Genomic DNA, 6,005 nt, shown 5'->3' with positions numbered 1-6,005 from the left:
TCCTCCCACTGCCCGAGGGATTGGAGCTACGATGGGAGGGGAGATACTCGTTGGACGTCAATCGTGACTCGTCACTCTATGGTTGTGGCTCCTCCGGGGGGTAAGGGGGGAGCGCCTCTCTAGCCATTCGCGCTCTATGCTCCACGGCCTCCGGCTGGTCTGCTCTTACCAGCCCGCGAGCCAGTCTGGAGTAGCCTGCAGAGCGCGGCGGAGGATCTTGCCCAGAAGCGCCCCAGCAGCCACGGGAGAACCTAGCGCGGTGACAGCTCGGAGGCGGCCATGTCAGCCAGCTGGGCTGGAGCCCGACCGAGTCCCTGACGGCAGCCTGAACCCTGTAACCGGACGCCCAGGTGAGGGAAAAGAAGGGGGGTCGAAGCGGCAGATGCCCACCCCCATCTCAGCCCACCTTCCGCCCCGCGCCCCCAGCCCGCCTTCTCTCGGACCCGCATCCCTCCGGCCCTAGGAGACCACCGGCCCGGCCGATCCCTTCCCTGTTCCCTGGTGCCCCTACCTCTGTCTCCCAGTTTGGGAATAAGGGGGTGGGGGAGAGAGATGTTGCTGGTTCCTTCTATTCACACCTTTGCTGTCTCTTTCCTGGGCTTGTCAGAAGCGTCCCCCACCCCCACCCCCATCCTGGGTCTTCTTCCTCCTGCCCGCCGGGAGCGTATAAATGCCTTGTTTGCCCAATTGCACTTTGTTATTGTGGTGGTCTTAAATGTTTCTGTGCATAATCTTTTTTTTTCAATAAATATTCATATGTCTGAATGAAACCCAAGAAAAATTAAGTGCTTTAAAATGTCAACTGCATCAAAGGGATTTCCCAGTGTTTTTTGTTTTTGTTTTTAGGAAAGGCTTTCATACTTCGAATGCTAAACCTCTTTGCTTAAGTATAGCCTAAAGATGGTCAAACAAGTTGTGCTTTGGAGCGCAGTTTTGATGACCAGTTCCAAAGACTCTAAAAATAGGATGCTATAATGGAAATTTTGGCAGACTTCTTACCTACTGGGCAGTGAAAAAAAGACCCAATTCCTTAAGAACGATTTCAGAACTGAGGGATTCGAGGCAAGAAGGCTAGCGATAAGGAGGGGAACCAGTCTGAAAACTGTACCCAACCAAAGCTATAGCTTATAATAAAAGGTTGACATCTAAGAGCAAAAGAAAAAGATTTCTAAACAGTGTATCATTCAGCAAATAAGCACCAGTCTGAAGATCTTATTACTTACAGATTTATTTTAAACTTATAATTAACTCCTTAGATTAAAGATTTGTTAGTACTCTACAAAAGGATCTTTAGTCATTTTTTGAGGATTTATTATTATAGTTTCGGCATTTTTTGACATCTAAGCTTTTTTTTTTTTTTTTTTTTAACCATCTCTTTCTCATGATTGCTGTTGTGGATCTGATTTGTGTCTTCTAATTTGTATACTTTATGAAAGACATTGAAGTTTCCCCCTGCTTTTACCCTTTTTTTTTCTTGTTCAGATTTTTTTTTTTTTACTAGTTTTATAAACTTTAAAATGTACCACACTTTTTCAAAGTGTACTTGTGGCCCAAAAAGTTTAAAGTCAGAGTTTTATGGTAGAATGATAGCTTAATTCATCAGTTTTAAAAAAGAAGTCATTCACTATTCTCTGAGTATGATCTTTTAAGCTCCCTATTTATTTTAATAGGAGTGTTTCTAAAGTTTGTTTTTCCATTTAATAATATCTGTTAGTAGCTGACTGATCCTTAAGCTGACTGATTTAATTTTCCTTTAATTCTGGGGGAAAGAATGAGCTTTTACATATTCCTGACCAATGAATTTCTGTTTTTATGTGCATTTTTCTGATATTGAAGATTTTCCTGGTTGGATTGGAAGTGCTTTAAATTAGAATTTAAGTTTGTAAATTTCACTAGTTAGATGAATTCCAATCACTGATGAATTATTGAGAAATGTAACAAATACATGTTTTACTGCTTCTAAAATGAATGATTCTGAAATTCAACATTTAGGAAAATTTAGTGTGGTTCCCTTTTTAATTTTCATAAGAGCTGCATGATATTTATAGTCTGTGCTATTTTTGTACTTCTGCAAACGGTAGACAGTGTGGGATAGTGTCAAGTGCTCTCACTGTCTGAAGTCTGAAACTCTAGGTTCAAATCTCTCCACTGACACTATGTCGTTTTATTAACCATGCTGAATCAGTGACCTCGTAAATAAAATAAAGGGTTACACTAATTGATCTGAGACCCTTTCCAACTCTAAACCTTTGATATCGGAGCAAAATTTCTGACTGTATTATTTTATTTCCTATAATCTGACTTATTGATGTTTCTTATTATTGCTTTTGTTCTCAATTATATTTTTAAAATAGGAAAGAAAAATGCCTTTTTACTTATTGTTTTTCATGGACTTTAGACTATGAAAGAAAAAATTAGGATATGTCAAAGATTAAAGGTTTTTGTTTGCTGTCAGACCTAGTGAAATATGATTAAGTGTTGTGATGTTGGAACTAAGTTCCAAGAAGTCTTTTCTTCTAGGTGTGGCCTTATTATGGCTGGGGACAAACAGGTGCTGAGTAGTTGTTCAGTGAGGGTCATAAGATGAATAGAGTGCCAAGTCATTTCCTGCGGTGTCGTTATTACTATCATTTAACATCTGAATGCCAGCCTTGGCATTGTACAGGATTTTATGAATTAGATTCTGTGCTTCACATTATTGATAGTAGGAGTGAAAACCCAGGACCTGGACTTCATTGCCTAGAAGATAAATCTTCTGTCATTTTGTATTTTCTTAGTCCCTGTCTGGCAAAAATAGAAGAAAATTTATTGTAACACTGTAACAGGAAATAAAGTTGTTTTTTTAGCAAGGTTGGTGAGGAAGATGTAATTATGACTGTTACCAATGTCTAGAAAACCTAACAGTGATACAACTAAAGCAGTGGTGGCATAACTTTGTTTCTGATTTTATTTTATGTTGGCACACTGTCTGGGCATGTATTTTGTGTTGTTTTGGGTTTTTTTTCCAATAGGTGTAATGGTTGGCACCAAATCCATTTCTTGTTCAGATCCCATACAGGAACATCGTTTGGGGAACTGGCTCTGAAGTTAACCATTCCTAATAGAAATCAAACCTACTTAGTGAATACCATCTTCTCACTGACTCTATCAGCTGTTGTATAAATTATATGTAGTACATAACAATTATTAGCTGATGAACTTGGTTATCCTTAATGTGATGTAAATACGCAGTGTGGTGATGTGACAAGAACTTTCAGTTTAAAGTTTAGAAGATAGGTTCAAATCCTGATTCTCCCATTTATTATGTGTGTGATCTTGGACAAAATGATAATAATGAGAACTGATATTTATAAAGTCCTTTAAGGTTTGGAAAGCACTTTACAAATATTATCTTAATTTATCCTCACAATCACCCTGGAAAGTCAATGCTATTATTATTGTTATCTCTGTTTTATGTAGATAAGGAAACTGAGGCAGACAGAGATTAAGTGACTCATTCAGGGGTACATGGCCAATGAGTGTGTGAGACTGGATTTGAACTCTGATCTTTTCAAGGTCTAGTGCTGTATTCACTATGACCCTAACTGCCTCAGCCTTAGTTTGCTTTTCTATAAAATGAGGAGAATTGGACTAGAGGGCTTCCATTTCTAAATCTGTAATCCTGTGAAACTTTATTCTTTGAATAGTAGAGGGTTTAATTCATCATTTCATTGAGGAAACTAATAAATGTATTTATCCCTGGGAATCACTATATAAAATCAGTTTGGTGTTTAAACCACACGCACAATTTAAGGGGAAAAAAAGAGCTACAAAGTATAAAAATACTAACCTTTATGTATGAAAATTTTTTATTAAAATCAATGACATTTAATTTTCCCTTCATACAAGTTTCTTCTTCTGTAAAATGAGGGAAGATAAACTAGATGACTTATAAAGCCTCTTCTTAAATCTTTGTTCTACATTCAGTATTGAGTATTTCATGAAGGTATTTAGTGTTTGGGTATTATGGAACTTATGAGGGAACATATTTCACCAGGATTTTTAATTAATTTTTAAATCTAGGTATGTCTATGTTAGTAAACATTTATTAAAACTCCACTATGAAGCCCTAGGGATATTTTTTAAAAGCAAAACAAACAGACAAACAAACAAAAGACACAGCCCCTGCCCTCAGGAGCTCACAGTCTAATGGAAGAGGCAGCATACAAACAATTATCTTTAAATAGGTGCAGGATAAATAGAAAAGTATTAACAGAGGGAAAGCAATAGCATTATGAGAAATTGGAAAATACTTCCTAGGGAAGATGATATTTAAACTTGAACTGAGGGAACCCAGGAGGTAGAGATGACAGCATTCTAAGTGTGGGGAACAGCCAATGAAAATACTCTGAGTCCTGTTGGGAAATAGTGTCTTGTTCTTGCAAGACAGCCAATATCACTAGACTGAATAGTATATGGTGGGATCTAAAGTGTAAGAAGATTGGAAAGGTAGAAAGGAGTTAGTCTATGAAGGGCTTAAAATGTCCCCTCTCTCCCTTCCCCCCAAAAAAGGTTTTAGGTGAGGAGACATGAGTTTATTGAATAAGGAGGTAAGTGAGTGATTTAGGAAAACCACTTTGGTGCCTAAATGAAGGAGGGACTGGAGTGGGGAGAGACTTGTGGCAGGCAGATCAACAGGCCAGCTATTGCCATAGTCCAAGACATTTAAGGGAATACCAATACATATGCCAAAGTTCCCTAAATGTGGGTTGGGTAGGAGTTGAAGGGAAAGAGATTTTCAGTGCAAGTACTGAATTCATTGAGGAAAAGAAATGTATCCTGGAGGTTTGTAGAAAACTACCAGAATTTTGATTTAGTGGTAGATGTGGATTTCATTAGTTTAAAAGGAAGAAAAGTTACTGAATGCTGCTGACAGGTAGAGAATATATAAGTGGCTATGGGGATTGAAGTATATTCCAACTCTCCCATCTTGATTAGTTAATTGAGAAGAATGAATGAAAATAAAGACTCCAGAGAGGCTGTCATTATGATGGAGCCAGATTTTAGTGAGTAAGAAATTGGAAGGGATGCAGAATGAAAAGGTTTAAGATGAAAAAAGGATTATTTTCTTTGAAACAGATATTTCTAATGTCACAGTAAAAACGTGAATTTAAGACTTGGGGAAGGGAATGGGTGTGGAAGTTTGAGAGGAATGGAAATAAGAAATTAGGTACTGGAGGATAACTAAATGAAGTTTAAATAGTCACCTGAAGAGTTTCAGAATCACCATGAGGTGGAGGGAATTACAAGGGAGTTTGTTAATCATTAGTTGAAAAATTTAGAGAGGTTTCAAAGTATTGTGATCTTTTAGGAGTCCTTTCAGAGTCTTAGGCAATTTAGAGGATTAAGTGAAAATTTGTGTGATAACATATTTTTCTTTTTTGAGAGGAAAAGTAATAGTATCTCCAAATTTTTCTTGAATTATAAAAATAAAAATCTTCTAAAAGCTAATTTGTAATCTGGCAGTTTTGGTCTTTTTCTTTGTTAATAGTAGCTAGACAACACTATATATGGTTGTATCTTGAGTGTTAAGTAAAACATGTGGTTATTTCTAGACATTTAGTTTTCTGTCTAAATCTGGGATCTATGAATTTGTTTTTTTTTTTTTTAATATTTCAAAGACTTTCAATATAGTTGATTTCTTTTGTAAGTCTATGCACAAAAACACATTTTAAAGTTTCCATTTGCAAATGTGGCAGTTATTTTTTCTTTTAAATATGCATTTTTATTTTATATATTTAAAAATATGATTCTGAGATGGGGGCCATAAGTTTCATCAGATTTCCAAAGGGGTACATGACACAGAAGAGGTTAATCTGATCTTGAAGTGTTTGTTTAGTTATGGGATTTCGCTTTTTCTTTATTTAGGAATCTTTTCTCTGGGGAAAATTCTTTCCTTTCAACCAGGGAATACTTTTGTTTTTCCAGACATTTCAATGTTCTTTCATAACAAATTGAAAACTATT

The 6,005-nt window shown here is 36.8% G+C and overlaps 1 protein-coding gene across 1 annotated transcript in view; it reads left to right on the top strand.

The window, feature by feature from the left end:
- Positions 1-47: 47 nt before the first annotated feature.
- CNST (consortin, connexin sorting protein) overlaps positions 48-6,005 on the top strand; it is a 96,153-nt gene continuing 90,195 nt past the window's right edge. Inside the window, exon 1 of the mRNA XM_051993445.1 lies at positions 48-350. The gene's annotated coding sequence lies outside the window, so the exon portion shown is untranslated. The remainder of the gene's footprint in view (positions 351-6,005) is intronic.

This window comes from Antechinus flavipes, chromosome 4 (genome assembly GCF_016432865.1).
Source record: "Antechinus flavipes isolate AdamAnt ecotype Samford, QLD, Australia chromosome 4, AdamAnt_v2, whole genome shotgun sequence".
Taxonomy (NCBI): Eukaryota; Metazoa; Chordata; class Mammalia; order Dasyuromorphia; family Dasyuridae; genus Antechinus; species Antechinus flavipes.
Note: the sequence above shows the minus strand (reverse complement) of the source record. Positions and strands in the feature narration are given on the sequence as shown.